At 41.4% G+C, this 18,312-nt stretch overlaps 1 pseudogene; it reads right to left on the bottom strand.

The window, feature by feature from the left end:
- Positions 1–992: 992 nt before the first annotated feature.
- LOC111954053 (tumor necrosis factor alpha-induced protein 2-like) overlaps positions 993–18,312 on the bottom strand; it is a 44,545-nt pseudogene continuing 27,225 nt past the window's right edge.

Genomic DNA, 18,312 nt, shown 5'->3' with positions numbered 1-18,312 from the left:
TGACCCCAAGCATACTTCCAAAGTTGTGGCAAAATGGCTTAAGGACAACAAAGTCAAGGTATTGGAGTGGCCATCACAAAGCCCTGACATCAATCCTATAGAAAATTTGTGGGCAGAACTGAAAAAGCGTGTGCGAGCAAGGAGGCCTACAAACCTGACTCAGTTACACCAGCTCTGTCAGAAGGAATGGGCCAAATTCACCCAACTTATTGTGGGAAGCTTGTGGAAGGCTACCTGAAACCTTTGACTGAAGTTAAACAATTTAAATGCTACCAAATACTAATTGAGTGTATGCAAAATTCTGACCCACTGGGAATGTGATGAAAGAAATAAAAGCTGAAATAAATCATTCTCTCTACTATTATTCTGACATTTCACATTCTTAAATAAAGTGGTGATCTAACGGACCTAAGACAGGGAATTTTCTACTAGGATTAAATGTCAGGAATTGTGAAAAACTGAGTTTAAATATATTTGGCTAAGATGTACATAAACTTCCGACTTCAACTGTAGGTTAAATTTTGAGACACCACTATCCTTACCACCACACTTTTGACATACTTACCAGTACACCATAATCAATGCCTGTCCATTATCCACGTAGATGTACCATGATAGATACCCTGCTACACATACTGCTCCATCTCCCTCTAAGTAGATCTCCAGTTGTCTTCCATTTTTCTCCCGGGAAAAAACATCCCCATCCCAGGTAGGGAAATTTTCCCTGTCACTAGAAGACCACCCCCGTACACATGGATCATACGAAGTTGGGACCTGTCCATTGAGGAGCATAAAGTGTCACTTGCAGCAGGAAATTATTTCCACATGTTTTACCTTCCAGCCTTATTCTAAATGGATTCAATTGTTTTTTCCCCTCTCATCAGTCTACCACCAATCCCCATAATGACAAAGGAAAAGGTTTTAATCAATTTTAGCAAATGTATAAAAAACTAAAACAGAAAATACCATTTACATAAGTATTAAGACCTTTACTAAGTACTTTGTTGAAGCACCTTTGGCAGTGATTACAACCTCAGGTCCTTTTTGGTTATTGAGTTCAATCTTGTTTCTCATGGTCTGAGAGTCTTTAGGTGCCTTTTGGCAAACTCCAAGCAGGCTGTCATGTGTCTTTTACTGAGGATTGAATTCTTGTCTGGCCACTCTACCATAAAGGCCTGATTGGTGGAGTGCTGCAGAGATGGTTGTCCTTCTGGAAGGTTCTCCCATCTTCACAGAGGAACTCTAGAGCTCTGACAGAATGACATTGGGTTCTTGGGTCACTCCCTGACCAAGCCCCTTCTCCCCTGATTGCTCAGTTTGGCCGGGTGGTCAGCTCTAGGAAGAGTCTTGGTGGTTCCAAACTTCTTCCATTTAAGAATCATGGCCACTGTGTTGTTGGGGACCTTCAACGCTGCAGAATGTTTTTGGTACCCTTCCCCAGGTCTGTGCCTCGACACAATCCTGTCTCGGAGCTCTACCAACAATTGCTTCGACCTCATGGCTTMGTTTTTGCTCTGACATGAACTGTCAACTGTGGCACCTTATATAGACAGGTGTGTGCCTTTCCAAATCATGTCCAATCAATTGGATTTACCACAGGTGGACTCAAATCAACTTGTAGAAACATCTCGAGGATGATCAATGGAAACAGGATGCACCCGAATTCAATTTTGAGTCTCATAGCAAAGGGTCTGAATAGTTACGTAAATAAGCTATTTCTGTTTTTATTTTTAATACATTTGCAAAAATGTCTGAACCTGTTTTCGTTTTGTCATTATAGGGTATTGTGTGTGATGAGGAAAACATTTAATTCAATCAATTTTAGAGTAAGGCTGTAACGTAACAAAATTTAGAAAAAGTCAAGGGGTCTGAATACTTTCCGAAGGCACTGTATATATATTTTATCTAATGCCTTAATTCCTTTCACATTAGATTGATAGAACTTCCTCCAAAAGGATAGCGACCTTTGACAAAGGAACCGCTAATAGAGAATCAACATTTAGGCAAGCAGATATTATTTCATCACAATTGTGGGATGCACATGTCCCCACCCACACAGACATCTATCCCCTTCCACTTGTACACTCACCTACACAAGAGTAGACTTGCTAAGTGAATGTGCATACAGTACCATTGTAGCCATTCGAGAGGAGCGCCAAAATGGGTAGATTGCCCAATGTCTAATCTTGGCTTGAAAACCCCCTTCCCCCATAACAGATGCACGCTGGTCTGCACATGTACCAAGTTTTGCCCGCTGGGACCTTGGAGAAGAATGGTGGGATGGTATTGAAGGTGGTGACCGTGGGCCGGTTCTCTACCAGGCTCTCTTTGATACCTCGGACATCAGCCGGGGATAGGTTGGCTTTGAGGGAAAGCAGAGCCGAAATATGTCTCCAACTGAGAAAGATGGAAGAGCAAAAAAACAGTCATCAACAGAGTTCAAAACACTCAATTTTAGTCCATTATAGTTCATCAACATACAGTCATGTGAAAAAGTAAGCACAACTCCTGGAAAGTGGTCTTTTTTTGTAAATATTTGGACAGATGGATATGTAATCTTCACTTCAACACTGACAGATGAAGGTAACCTAATTTTTAACAAATGAAACTTTAAGATTATACTTTGTAATAATTTATTCATCAAAAAGTAACAAAAATGCAATTACATAGTGCACCCCTAGCTTCAATAGCTGGTGTTGCCCCCTTTGGCTGAAATAACRTAATGCAGTCGTTTCTWGTAACTGTCTATCGACTGGGAGGAATTTTTCCCACGCTTCTTTATAGTACTGCTTCAACTGTGTCATGTTCGAGGGATTTCTTGCATGCACGACCCGCTTCAAGTCCCCCCACAGCATTGACAGGATTCAGATCTGGGCTTTGACTCGGCCATTCCATAACCCTCCATTTCTTCTTATTGAGCCATTCTGTTATAGCTTTGCTTGTGTGTTTTGGATCATTGTCCCGTTGCAAGATCCATGTTCGGTTTAGCTTCAGCTTTTTGACAGATYGCCTCACATTCTCCTCAAGAATTCTCTGGTACCATATGGAATTCATTGCTGACTAAATGATGGCAAGTTGGCCCTCAGGCAGCAAAGCAGCCCCAAACCATGCTTTAKGGTTGGTATGAGGTTCTTCTGTTCAACAGCAGTGTTTCGTTTTTGCCAAAGAATGGCATCTGGCATTGCGGCCAAATAACTCCACCTTTGACTCATCTGTCCAGAGCACATTGTTCCAGTAGTTTTGGTCTTTACCCAGGTGTTGTCTGGCAAACGCCAGTCTTGTTTTGATATTCATTTTTGAGTGCAGAGACTTCTTCCTTCTTGACCTCCTATGTGGGCTAAGTTTGTGCAGTCTCTTTCTGACAGTTGACTGTCATTGATTGTGGTAAGAGAGGCCTGTAGATCCCTTGATGTTACCTTGGGGTTCTTAGAGACTTCTATGAGCATCTTTCGGTCAGCTCTTGGGCTGAATTTGGTGGGACGACCTGTCCTAGGTAGATTGCCATTGGTCTGAAATGATCCGTCGGACACTGGAATGATGTACTTSGAATTGGATTTGTAACACCTCCCAGACATCAATTATCTTTCTTCTGAGGGCCTCGGAGGTCTTTTGATCTTTGCATGATGTGTTACCACACAGCCATATGTTTACGACCAAACCAGAKCAAGTTTCTAATCTTTATGGAAGGCTGGGCCCTCCAAGGTACTCTTTGATGATTCCTTAATCATTTGCACCTGATCCTAATTTTAGGTGATGGTAAAGTTAGGGGTGTACACATGTTGTCTACATAAGGACATTTCTGTTAATTTGAATTGCATTTTCAAATATTTTTCTGTTTGTGTGTGATTTGTTAAATTGGGTTACTTTTATCAATGAATGTGGTTGGAATATAGCTCAAATATTAATTTGTCCAAATATGTATACATTTTGTTTTACTTACTTTCACATGCCTGTGGTTCCAAACAGTCCATTGTAGTCCACTATGGTTCATCAACATAGTTCCAAATGTCTAAGTCATGCTAAACTTGTGAAGTTGCTGTACAGAGTGCAGGTCTTGACATTAACTTTTTTTAGCCAGTTGTCCTTCATTCAAAAGCTCTATTCACTTGTCCCAAAATGTATTGCTAAAAATACATATCCGAGACCGAAAATTCTGTACTACTAATTGATTATTATATATTTTTWWAATAAATAATATATAGTCAGATGCGATTTGATTATTAATGTTATTTTAGTAACAGTGCACAACCCCTTGCTCTCCAACATTATGGAAAGATAACAAACTGAATCTGCATACGATACAATAAATGGCATCAGTGAATTCATTGACATTTTCCCATGTGGGGCAGAATTGATTGAATACTGAATAGAATAATAACCTGTCAACCTATGCCAGGCTACTTAAAGCTACTTAACGTCTGTTTACCTCACAATAGCAACATACATGTATAATCTCGAAAACGCAGAGATCAAAATGTCACAGGACCCAATGACTCACACAATGAAGTTCAAGTCCACATGTTGGTGAATAACACACAAATATAKATTTTATAAAAAGATACTTTACTGATGAATTATGTATGACTATATGCATGTGCAGTACTTACAGGAAGTCAGACATGGTGTATACCTACTTACTACTTTAAATGAGGCTCACATTCCTGTATATGATTTTAGCAGGCAGGCAGACATAGACAGAGACACATAGACACGCGTGGGWCTGTGTGATGAGTCGTCCTCAAGCTCCTCCGGCTCATCTCCGTCTTAACTCTCCCCCTTACTAATCGTCTCACCTCTGTCGCTGTTGTCTAGACAACCAGGAGTTGATCCCTGGTCTATGTTTTCTCAGACTTGAAGACCACTGTCAGCATCAAAGTCTTCCAAGAGAGGAACCTCCACCAACAGAAACATGAGCGTCTGCAGTTGTAATTTTGACGTCATGGTTTGGTTTTTGCTCTGACATGGACTGTCAACGGTGGGACCGTATATAGACAGGTGTGTGCCTTTCCAAATCATGCCCAATCATTTTAATTTACCACAGGTGGACTCCAATCAAGTTGTAGAAATCTCAAGGATGATCAATGGAAACAGGATGCACCGGACCTCAATTTTGACTCTCATAGCAAAGGGTCTGAATACCGATTTAAATAAGGTATTTCTGTTTTTTATTTTTTAATACATTTGCAAACATTTCTGAACCTGTTTTCATTTTGTCATTATGAAGTATTGTGTGTAGATAGATTAAATAAATAAAAAATGTATCAATTTTAGAGTAAGGCTGTAACGTAACAAAAATTGGAAAACTCAAGGGGTATGAATACTTTCCYAATGCACTGTATATACAAAAGCATGTGGGACACCCCTTCAAATGAGTGGATTCGGATATTTCAGCCATACTCATTGCTGACAGGTGTATAGAATCGAGCACACAGCCATGCATTCTCCATAGACAAACATTGGCAGTAGAATGGCCTTACTGAATAGCTCAGTGACTTTTAATGTGGCACCGTCATAGGATGCCACCTTTCCAACATGTCAGTTGGTAAAATTTCTGCCCTACTAGAGCTGCCCCGGTCAAGTGCTGTTATTGTGAAGTGGAAATGTCTAGGAGCAACAACAGCTGAGCCGTGAAGTGGTAGGCCACAGAAGCTCAGACCGGGTCCGCCGAGTGCGTAGCACATACAAATCATCTCTCCTCAGCTGTAACACTCACTACCGAGTTCCAAACTACATCTGGAAGCAACGTCAGCAAACTAAATGTTTGTTTGAAGCTTCATAAAACGGGTTTCTATGGCCGAGCACACAAGCCTAAGATCTCCATGTGCAATGCCAAGCGTCGGCTAGAGTGATGTAACGCTCTCTGGAGTGATGAATCACTATTCATCATCTGCCAGTCCGATGGAAGAATCTGGGTTTGATGGATGCCAGGAGAAKGCTACCTGCCCTAATGCATAGTGCCAACTATAAAGTTTAGTGGAGGAYGAATAATAATCTGGGGCTACAGCATTCAATGACATTCTAGATGATTCTGTGCTTCCAACGGTGTGGCAACAGTTTGGGGAAAGCTCTTTCCTGTTTCAGCATGACAATGCCCCTTTGCACAAAGCAAGGTCCATATAGAAATGGTTTGTCGAGATCGGTGTGGAAGAACTTGACTGGCCTGCACAGAGCCCTGACCTCAAACCCATCAAACAACTTTAGAATGAATTGGAATGCCGACTGCAAGCCAGACTTAATCACCCCCCAAAATCTGTGCCTGACCTCACTAATGCTCTTGTGGCTGAATGGAAGCAAGTCACCGCAGCAATGTTCCAACGTCTAGTAGAAAGCCTTCCCAGAAGAGTGCAGGCTGTTATYGCAGCAAAGAGGGGACCAACTCCATATTAATGCCCATGATTTTGGGATGAGATGTTCGACGAGCAGTGACCAAAGGTATGTGGACATGTAGTGTATCAAAGGGATGCAAAAGGCACTCTTTTCATGGATCAACCCTCTGCTTATATGAGGCACACGCAGATTTGGCTTTTACACTTGGCAAACTCCACATTTAAATCTGAGGGACCCATTTTGTTAGTCTTGCGTCTTGTGATTGGGGTACTGTGAAAGCAGTACCTGGTCTTGTGATTGGGGTACTGTGAAAGCAGTACCTGGTCTTGTGATTGGGGTACTGTGAAAGTAGTACTAGGCAGTGTTGTAGRACTCGAGTCCAGGATTTTCATGACTTCTGATTCGACTTGGACTCGACCATTGGTGACTKGGACTCGSCTTCTTGACCATTGGTTACTCGGACTCACCTTCTCGACCATTGGTTACTCGGACTCACCTTCTCCTGACTTGTATTTGCACTGGATAGGCGACGATGATAAGCAGAATATTAGTAGCACTGTGTGCGCAGAGCAGCGAGAGTTCTGTTCTCTAGCAGTGGGAACAATGCGCCACACCCGGCACACACAGCCTACATCAGCTGGTGATCTGTGGGGGAGCATGCGATGAGTGTGGGCAGGCAGGCTCTGCCTCCAATCATAGGCTACACATCGCTCAAGCGACTCTCTTTCTTCCCTGTAAACACCAGTCACCAGCCTACTTTTTAGCTTTGGCTGGTTAAGAAACACAAACTGCTTTACGAAATTGAAAACAATAGTTATTAATAGTAAAACTATAGTCTAGCTATTTGTCTCTCTAGCCCCTTCAGTATAGAAAAGTAGTCTGTCTTTGAGTTTGTCGTCTCACTCTACCCTTCCAATTTCCACCCTGCATCCCATAGCCAGGTTCTGACAAGTCTCCCTTTAAATGTCAGTGGGCAATTACAAAAAGTATTGCAAATAATAACGAGTGCCCGGTTTCCCAAAAGCATCTTAAGACAACGTCCATTTTCTTTTAAACCTTTGTAGGAGCATCGTTAGATCTCTGAGCTGTTTCCCAAAACCATTGTTACTAAAGTTGCTCTTGAAAATGCTSGTTAWTTATCATCGACTGCCACTCGTAGAACAGCTAAGTATGTCGTTAGTAGCTTTTTGGCCCTTCGTACACAGTAGATCTGTCTTTCTGTGACCGGCCGATAACTTCAGAACTAATGTGACAGTGACTACAAATATAGAAAGTTGCCCATTTCTTTGCATAACAAGCGAAGGATAAAAAGACACTTCAAACGAAATGACTGTATTAAAAGATACTGTACATTATAGGCTACATAGACCTTTATAGTATAATTTGAATGATTTTGAAATCAAGGTCATGTTAATTCAATTGAGTTCTATTTAGCTATTTGTATGCTACAGTCTGTAATTTTTARCTCCAATATATATGTAATTATGTGTATTGTGTAACGTGCACAATGATGTGCCAAATCTTGATCAGATTCAGTACATCATTACAGGGTAAACATTAGAACAASCCGCATCAATATTTGTAGCCATAGGTGATACTATTTCTCTAGGAGKTGATCCGTGGTCAGTATTGTGCAATAATGATAATGTTAAGGGTAGGATTAGAAAGAGAGCACTGATCCGAGAACAGTTAGCTAACGTTCTCTGTGCGTGGTGTTTTGGGAAACGCATGTTACACCTTTAGGCTGTTGTAGGTAAGCCTAAATTCCATTGCTCTCAGGAAACCGGGTCCTGGTCAATCTGATAGGAGCTAATTTKATCTAGAGACCATTCATCCTGACTTGCCTAGTTAAATAAAGGTTAAATCCCCTGAAAACATCATGATRGATTTGACATAACTATTGAACATTATATAAAAAATAAAATGTGTGTGAGCCTGTGTATGAATTACCTTGTTTCATAGGCTACTGTATATTGCAGGCAATTATGACCATTGGGCAACAGGAGGAAAATCTTTGCGTTACTTCAACGCTCACATGAAAATCTTTCCGCCAGCCCTCCACTAGTTGTAGCTGGGCAGATTTAATCTACCATATCCGAGCCAAATCAAGAGGCGCGAATCTAGCAATAGACAAGCACAGAGCCAGCAAGCCGGCAGTACGAGCAAGCAAAAAAACTTCAGTAACCAAAATACCAAATATGTCTAAACAACCCTGAATCATTTGTTTTGCTTTCAAACGTTTTTTTCAGCAGATGGTGCAAAGAGCGTAGTGCCATGTCAAATATGTATCAGAAATATAGAGGAGAAGACCAGAACCGTGTCGAACTTCAAAACTCCGACCCAGTGACTCAGACAGACTTGAGCACTGGGAGTCGGATTTCAGCCATAGACCATTGGTGACTCGGACTTAGACTCGACTCAGATTTAGCCATAGGTACTCGAGCACAGGGGACTTAGTGATTTAGTGACTCGACTACAACACTGGTACCAGGTCATGTGACTGGGGTTCTGTGATTATGTGAATGTAAACTCTCCATCTGTCTTCAGCCTGTGGAGGATCTGTCTGTCTGTCTCACCTAAGGTCTGGGAAGTCCCTAGCCAGGGTGACGATCTCCAGCTGGATGCTTCCTGGGTCCTGCAGTCTGACCACCTCCGCSATTTTAGGGAGGACCTCACTCAGCCAGCTTATTTTGGACCCCTGTGGACAGTGGATAGGTAAGATTATGCATACTTTCATATATTTAATGTCTTCCATTTACTGTATTATGGCATTAAAATGTATAATTTACTGTATTGGGATGTTTACATTCACTTTAAATAAAGTTGCATTTGATTTGATACTAATATCTATTGAGAGTGTCTAAATAAATAGAAGTTTAGATTTGATACTACACTGAACAAAAATATAAACGCAACATGTAAAGTGTTGGTCCCATGTTTCATGAGCTGAAATGAAAGATCRCTGAAATTTTCCAAACATACAATAAAAGCTTATTTCTCTAAAACGTGGACAGACCTCTCCCCATCTTTACAACCTTTGAATCTATATTCTTTGACCATGACAGTTTACAATCTAAGGTAACGCCAAGTAAATTAGTATACTCAACTTGTTCAACAGCCACACCATTCATTACCAGATTCAGCCGAGGTCTATAACTTAGGGAATGATTTGTACCAAATACAATGCTCRTAGTTATAGAGATGTTCAGGACCAGTTTATTACTGGCCACCTATTTCCAAAACAGACTGCAACTCWTTGTTAAGGGTTTCAGTGACTTCATTAGCTGTGGTTGCTGATGCGTGTATGGTTGAATCATCAGCATTAAAATAATTAGTTGCAACATCAAATGGTTTTGTGATGAATAAGCCATCTGATTCAATGAAAGATGGAGTTGAATTAGTCTTTCTGACCATAATTTCATTTAAAGTACTCCAAAAGTTATGAAAGAAGTTGAATWCATTTGTTATCATCTTGTGTTAGAAATACATAGGCTTGCTAACACTCATATTCTTTATTTTATAGATAGCCTATATCTTACAGAACATTCATTATGGAGGGGTGGAGTGATGAGGTTGGCCTGCTATAGAGTAGCGAGAGAGAAAGCTGGAGGAAGGTTCTGACAGACAGGTTGTAACGGTTTTGACTTGAGGTTATTTATAGGGGTGCCAGGTAGGTTGTGCCTACCAGAGAAAACATTGGTTTCTCCTTTTGGTTTGGGAGGTAATGAGTCCCATCTGGTCCGTCAAGTCACACCAATACAAAGGACTTATGTAAAAGTCAGGATGGAAATATACTTTTCATAAACCCCTTAAAACATCGGAAAGAACTTCAAACAAGTGTATTCTTTTGCGTGGTTGTATTAACAACATAAATGATCACACACACACACCACACACACACACAACAACAATATAACAATTAATGCGCTTATGTTCATTTAGAAATGTCCTGTACCTCGGGCATAAAAAGAGTCCAGCCCGGTAAATAAGTTCAGGGACTCCAGTGACCTTAGTCACGCAACGTTGGTCCGTAGCGTAAACGCAGTATATTCATACACTCAAAATAACACTTATTTTACAACACAACAATAAAGCGTATCAAAGACTAATCAAAGACTAATACGTCCTCACAAGTACATAAATCACAGTATACATCACCCAAAACAAATGAAATACCGTGTACAAAAAGTTGTAGTCAGTCGGTCAGTCARACAATCCAATCCGCCAACATATCTCCAGCGGAGAAAAGGCCACTTTAAACAACGGAGAGGTGTAGTCCACAGACGCACAGAGTGGATCCAATCCTGGGTAAACTCGCTTTAAGGCTACCAAACACACGTTAAGGCAACAAAACAAACGGAATAGCGAAGCTTCATGAACTGAGGGTTGCACACATCCTCATTCATGTCTCAATCACAACTTCACCTTTGCGCAGCTGATGCTGGCTATTTAATGGGGAATTAAAGGGGAATCGCCCTATTAGAAGGAGAAGCACTATTTAATGGGGAATTAAAGGGGAAGCGCCCTATTAGAAGGAGAAGCACTATTTAATGGGGAATTAAAGGGGAAGCGCCCTATTAGAAGGAGAAGCACTGAGACGGTTCAGAAATATTCAGGGCCGTCACAAGGTGATGAGGAAAGTGTAGCTCAAGATGAAGCTCCTCATGAAAGACATGAAGAGGGATGGAGAGAAAGGTTGAGAAAAGGGGAATGACAGACTGGAGAAAGAAAGAAAACAGAAACATGAGCAAGCAGAGAGACGGAGACCGAATGAGAGGAGAAAAAGAAGGCTGGAGGACATAGTGGGAAAAAAAGAGACGGAATGAAAAAGAACGGGAGGTTTGGATGGCGAGAGAGCGAGTGCATATTTCCGGAGGAGAGAAAAAGAGAGATGGAAAGACATGAGAAGAGAATGGAAGAGGACAGAGAATGAGGAGAGAAATAAAAAGGAGAAACAGGCTGAGGACATGCAAATTAGAAAGGAGGAGAAGAAATAGAGCAAACACACTGCAGAGCAAGAGGAAGACCTAGAAAGGAATGCAGAATGGTCAGAGACTAAAGAAAGTGAAAGTGATGATGAAGAACAATACAGTACATAGAAAGTCAAAGCTTTGAAGTGTTTGTGTAGTTTATGGGTCAAAGCAAGAACAATGCTGTTACTTTCATGTGTTTGTGTACACACACGCTCAAGCTATATTAACTGCAATATGAAGTGTGTGTGTGTGTGTGTGCGTCTTCAGTGCTTACCGCTTCAGTAAAGTAGATGCTCAGATTGCTGCTGTCTTCAGCCAGTAAATTGGCTGCTGCCTCCTGCTGCTCCTTGTTCTTCAGCSTCATCTTCCTCTTCATCATCCTCTTCACATACTCCACCATCATCTCCATGTGGAGCCGGCCCAGCAGCTCCTACACACACACAAATGTCCCTATGTGTGTAATGTTACTATGTGTGTAAGGTCAATGTGTGTGTGAGTGTAACCTTACCTCCATACAGATGGGTTTGAGGTCTGTGAATTGCTGCATGTGTCTGTCCAGTGTCCCCAGAACTTCATCCAGTACCATCTGACCCCCAGTAAACCAGGCCTGCGTCCACAGCCTATGGTACTGCACCTGAGGAGACAGGAAGTCATGGAGAGGTCAATATCTGACCTTGAAGCAGTTGATACCAGTGGTCAGAACATGCTGCAGAGGCACAGACTCATTAGCATTTTTTTTCTTCTTTCTGTTATTTCACTGTTATTTCATAAAATRGTAGAAATGAGCGCCACTTGGTTTCTGCCTAGAAATGACCCAGAGTATTTTTGACCCAGTTTGKTAGAAATTTAGGGGAGACCATTGATAGGATATTGGACCGGTTTGAATGGCGATGTCCACTGCTCTCAGGGAGTGACTCGACACAGGGCAAGACCCCCACCCAGCTGCCCGCTCCGAGGTCTCCACCCTTAACACCGGGCAGAGTCGACACCCCTCTGCTGTTACACGGGGCCTCGATGAAAGAACCACCTGTTCCGGGTGCAGAGAAGAATCAGCCCTCACTGAACCTCCTGTGTGCCTACTGTAGACATCCTGACATCTCAGGCACTGGAGCCCATTGTGGCAGAAAAGTGCAGACCAGCTACGAGCCGTCTGCTGACAGTATTTTTTTTATTCCACTTGTAGTTAGTGAAGTTAGCTAGCTAGCTAGTTCGTGCTAACAAATCAAATCAAGTTTATTTTATATAGCCCTTCGTACATCAGCTAATATCTCGAAGTGCTGTACAGAAASCCAGCCTAAAACCCCAAACAGCAGATTGCTAGCAGGATAGCTAGCCATCGTTAGGCTAACAAAATGTTATAATTGCAACATCAACTATCTAGCTTCTCAGTACGTGATTAACTAGCCATTTGTAAATACTATAGCTGTCATTGTTACTGTAGCCTGCACATCTTGCTTTTTTCACAGCCTTCACAAATCCTGTTGTGCACCAGCAGTGTTGATTTTGTTGTCAAAATCTATTTGCTTCCATTTCGCTTCAATGTTGTTGTTTTTTTGGAAAYTTGTTGGTGGGTCCTTTTTTGGGTCCTTTTTTWAAATAAATAKAAAAGTACATCTGTGCTCCCATTTGACCATGTTTCTTGGAGATCCTTTGAATGGTAAAGTTTTGTGATACTCTCAACTCATCCTGTGGTATAAGCACATTCATAACTGACACTTCAAATTAAGGTCACTTTATTTAAGGTATCTATGCACACTCTATAAGGGCTATTAGGTTCTAATTCTCAGAGAAAATAACTCAACGAACACTATGAAAGCTTAACCAAGTTAAATTCCTCCCAGAGGACCAATACAGCTGCATTAGACAAAACATGTTTCCACCACCACAAGTGTATATAGACTCCAATTTAGGCACAACTCCTTCTCTCCAATCCTTACATCTATTATGGTTCGACAGGGAGACGAAGTGATTGGGTAATAAACCATTGTTTCTCCCTTAAGGGGATCTGACCTCAACCCCCTTGATGCCTAATCCAAAGACCGCCACTTGTATCCCCTATAGAAATCCTGTGACTTCCTCCCCTCCACCCAACACATTCCAAAGCCATCGGGCTCCTACAGATAACCATTAACTTCTGATGTAAAAACAGTCTCTATCACTCCTCAGATACTATACTTCTGAGTATAACAATGTTCCAAGTTTAACCCAGAATCTAACAGGGCATATGACATTCTATATACACAGAGGTTGGTAAATTACACAACATCCTGTTACTACATTTGGTATGTAGAATCTAATGTAGCATGTAATAACACATGACATAAGATGTCAAGAAGACTATAATAGTAGTTGTTATTAACAGTTGACATTAGAGCATGACAACAGGATGAACAGTCATTTATAACACCCATTATAATCGGTTTCATAACATCTCATGCCGTGACTCATAAGTCTTGAACATTACTTACGACAGCTTATGACAAATGTTATAATGTGTTATATAGCTGTTATAAGGGCATATGAATGCATGCATAAGGACAGTAAACTGTTACCTAGATTTAAACTATGCTGCTATCCAGAGGCCATTTAACTCGTTGGTAAGGCAAAATCATCTAATTTGAGAAAGGCTGTCTGGGATTTTGAACTAGATGCCAAAAGTTAACCAAATTAACGGTGCAGATGTGACGTTGTACATTGGAGTATTGCTAGACTATTATGTTTGGTGTCTCTGCTGTCACGTGTAGCCTACCCTGAGCTCCTCATGTATGGGGCCGGTGAAGTATCCGTAGCCACAGTCTCTCAGGTCTGCCAATGTGGACATACAGCTTGTCTTGGTCTCTTCTGGGATTGACTCCTCTCTTCTCACTATGAAGTCTCTGTAAAGGAGGATTCAATGCATTACATCAATGTTGGATTTATGAAGTCAAATAAGAGGTTGGGAGGATTGGAGGGATAGAATGACAATGGCAGTTCAAAGGTACTTTCAATCACCAAGCTGACAAGGTCAAAATCTGTTGTTCTGCCCTGAGCAGGCAGTTAACCCACTGTTCCCCCGGGCGCCGATGACATGGATGTCGATTAAGGCAGCCCGCAGGGGTTGGGTTAAATGCAGTGGTGTAAAGTACTTAACTTCTTATGGCTGCAGGGGCAGTATTGAGTAGCTTGGTTGAAAAGGTGCCCAGAGGTGCCAGAGTAAACTGCCTGCTCCTCAGTCCCAGTTGCTAATATATGCATATTATTATTAGTATTGGATAGAAAACACTCCGAAGTTTCTAAAACTGTTTGAATGATGTCTGTGAGTATAACAGAACTCATATGAAGGCAAAAACCTGAAGAAAAATCCAACCAGGAAGTGGGAAATCTGAGGTTTGTAGGTTTTCAACTCAACGGTCTTTAGTCCTGAATTGTTCGATGCTAACCAGATTAGCTTTCACGTGCCTGAGTGCTCTCCCCTGTTCTTTCACAATTCTTCAAGAGAGCTCTTATAGCTGCAAATATACATTGTACAAGCAAATGTCACAGGCATTTCCAGGTTCTTCTGGTAAAATGTTGAATAGTAACAATGCAGTGCATATTACTCATTTGTAGCATGCATACCATTATAAACTAAACAAGGTCAAAGACAGTCTGCAACAAGACAGTGTAGATAGAACACCAAGGTTGAATTACCAACTTTTCCCAGGAAAAAGGTCATGTAGAATTATGCTATTTTTCTGTGTGGCTTTGAAACCAGAACACAGTAAGCTAATTGAATGTCTTTGAGCATGATGCTGGATATCAACGTGCATGTTCATCAGTAAAATATTATTTTGCCCAGTGTGGACAGGCCTAAGCAAACATTCAAACTTAATGGAAAAAGTGATTTGTTTTTCAATAGAAACTTGGTGATTAAGTTCAGAAGAACAATGGAAAAGCAAACGTTCAACTACGACAGGATGTGTTCATTAAGGACATAACCAAATGTTTTGCATTGGAAAAGGAAAATCAGTGTACTAATTACTTATTGGACAAGTCCAGGTAGTCTCTCTTCTGTTCAGTCTGTTTTCTTCCATTTGGTGCGTAAGGAACACAACCAGTGGCCAGAGCTATAGGAATGGGTACACTACCTTATCAGGAAGCTGTCCAGCTGACGCAGGATTCTCTGGGCTTTAGCCTCACTGCCCGAAATAGTCCTGGCCTCTCTCATGGCCCCATCAACAGCCTAGTAACAGAACAACATACAGTATTAGCACATACAACCTGACCCTGTACAGTCAACATAGCTTAGAGCAGGGATGTGATTAATTCCATGAAAACTCAATTCAGTGTAGTGTTAGGTTCTAATTCTCAGAGTAAAAAACTCTACGGACACTATGACACTATGAAAGCTTAACCAAGTTTATTCTGCCCAGAGGATCAATACAGCTGCATTAGACAAACCATGTTTCCACCACCACTTAATTTTTTATTTTATTTATCTGTTATTTTACCAGGTAAGTTGACTGAGAACACGTTCTCATTTACAGCAAGGACCTGGGGAATAGTTACAGGGAGAGGAGGGGATGAATGAGCCAATTGTAAACTGTGGATTTTAGGTGACCGTGATGGTTTGAGGGCCAGATTGGGTTTAGCCAGGACACCCTACTCTTACGATAAGTGCCATGGGATCTTTAATGACCTCAGAGAGTCAGGACTCCGTTTAACGTCCCATCCGAAAGACGGCACCCTACACAGGGCGTGTCCCCAATCACTGCCCTGGGGCATTGGGATACTTTTAGACCAGAGGAAGAGTGCCTCCTACTGGCCCTCCAACACCACTTCCAGCAGCATCTGGTCTCACATCCAGGGACTGACTAGAACCAACCCTGCTTAGCTTCAGAAGCAAGCCAGCAGTGGTATGCAGGGTGGTATGCTGCTGGTATGCTGCTGGCACCACAAGTATATAGACTCCAATTTAGGCACAACTCCTTCTCTCTAATCCTTACATCTATTATGGTTTGACAGGAAGACGAAGTAATAAACCATAATTTCTCCCTTAAGATCTGACCTCAACCCCTTGATGCCTAATCCACAGATGTCCATCCGTCTCCCTGTAGCAATCCTGTGACTTCCTCCCATCCAACCAGCACATTCCAAAGCCATCTGGCTCCTACGGATAACCATTAACTTCTGATGTAAAAACCCTCTAAACCTCAGCACTCCATCAGTGACATGAATAAGTATATTTTCATATTCTCAGAACCCAACAGTAGAAATGTATGACATTCAGTGCATTTATTAAATATTTCTGATTTGTGGTGCTCATTGTTTTGAAAAATATCAGACAAACTTTGGTTTGGAGGTAATGTCAGTTTAAATAGAATTATGTCAAGGTTGACATGTTAATATGAAGCTTGTATAAAACCATGCGGGAGAAAAGCTACTTCATATCTGTAGTATAGAAACAAAGAAGAACATGTTCAGGTTAAAGACAGAGTAGGGCTGAACGCAGAAAAGTACTAGAAGAAGTAGTAGTAATCCAATAGGTTTCAACCTGTATGATGTCAATGGCCAGAGGACAGAAGCAGTACCCGTCAATGAGTTCTGGACTCTTTCCACTGAGCCAACCCTCCTCCTCCTTACTGAGAGCATTGAGAACCAGGTCCTGAGTTTACTCTGAAAACAACATAGCACAGGTCCTCACGAGTCTGTAAGCTTGACACTACGGTTCTGAAAGACAGTCCATGCAACATTATAAAATAGTACATTATTTCTAATTCTAAAGCACTCTGAAAGTAGACTGGTCCCAGATCTTTTTTTGCTATCTTGCCAAACCCTACACTCTTAGAAAAAAGGGTTCCGAAAGGGTTCTTTGGCTGTTCCCATAGGAGAACCCTTTTTGGTTCCAGGTAGAACTCTTTTGGGTTCCATGTAGAACCCTCTGTGGAAAGGGTTCTACATGGAACTCAAAAGGGTTCTACCTGGAGCCAAAAAGGGTTCTTCAAAGGGTTATCCTATGGGGAGCGCTGAATAACCCTTTTGGAACCCTTTTTTCTAGAGTGTAGGGATTGGAAAGATAGCACAACATCTTGGACCAGGCTACTTTCAGAGTGCTTTAGAATTGGAATAATGTTTTTCTTTTCTAGAGTGTATGGTCATTGTCACACCATAGGAGTTGGCAAGACAGCACAAACAGATCTGGGACCAGGCTACTCTGAAAGGATGGTCTAGAAGTCTACAATTGGATTTAGCCTGTTCATTAGATTTAGCTGTTTCTGGCATCCTGTTTACCTCTTTTTGTAGTAGATACTGCTCCTCCAATGTTGTGAGATCCTTCTCAGATAAAAGAGTTCCCAAAGACTCCATGTTGATGTGCCCCTCAAGGTCTTTGTGTTTTAAGATGTCACTGAAACAGATATAAAAAGGGTATAACATGTTGTAAATGACATCATGTCATTGATAGAAACCATACGAGACATCTCAGAAACACTCAAAGACTGTACAAGGCAGAGGATAATGTAGAAAAACTTCAGCAATCAGCTATGCAAAATATGCAACATTTATGTTAGAAGACTTTCTAAAAAGGGGAACTAGCCTTTTTTTAAAGGGGAAGGTCAGGATTTTATAACTTTGTTAAATTATTCATCATCATGTAAATAGTCTATGGGCCAAGGAAACTATAACCCATGGTTCAGTTCTTTAAACAGCCACTATATACTTCAGCTAAGTTTATCCACCGCTAGCTAACAATCAATGGAAGTGATAGGAGAAATTGTGCAATTTTCTAAATGTAATTGGCCCAATCAACTACATATGACATCACTTAAATGTGATTTTATTTTATATTTTTAAAGAAGATTGCACAATTGCCCTATCACTTCCACTGATTGTTAACAAGCCCTTCAAGAATCCAGGGCAACTGCCCTCCCATTTCCCACTACTTTGGATAGTAATTATTCACCAGCAGAGGAGGTAGTTTACAGTCATCCACATCGAGCCCGAGCGGGCCAGTTCCGTTAACCTTGCTGAGAACTTCTGATGGTAAAGTCTCACG

The sequence above is a fragment of the Salvelinus sp. IW2-2015 genome, linkage group LG28, assembly GCF_002910315.2.
Source record: "Salvelinus sp. IW2-2015 linkage group LG28, ASM291031v2, whole genome shotgun sequence".
Taxonomy (NCBI): Eukaryota; Metazoa; Chordata; class Actinopteri; order Salmoniformes; family Salmonidae; genus Salvelinus; species Salvelinus sp. IW2-2015.
The sequence above is the reverse complement of the archived record's forward strand: the minus strand, read 5'-3'. Positions and strand labels throughout refer to the sequence as shown.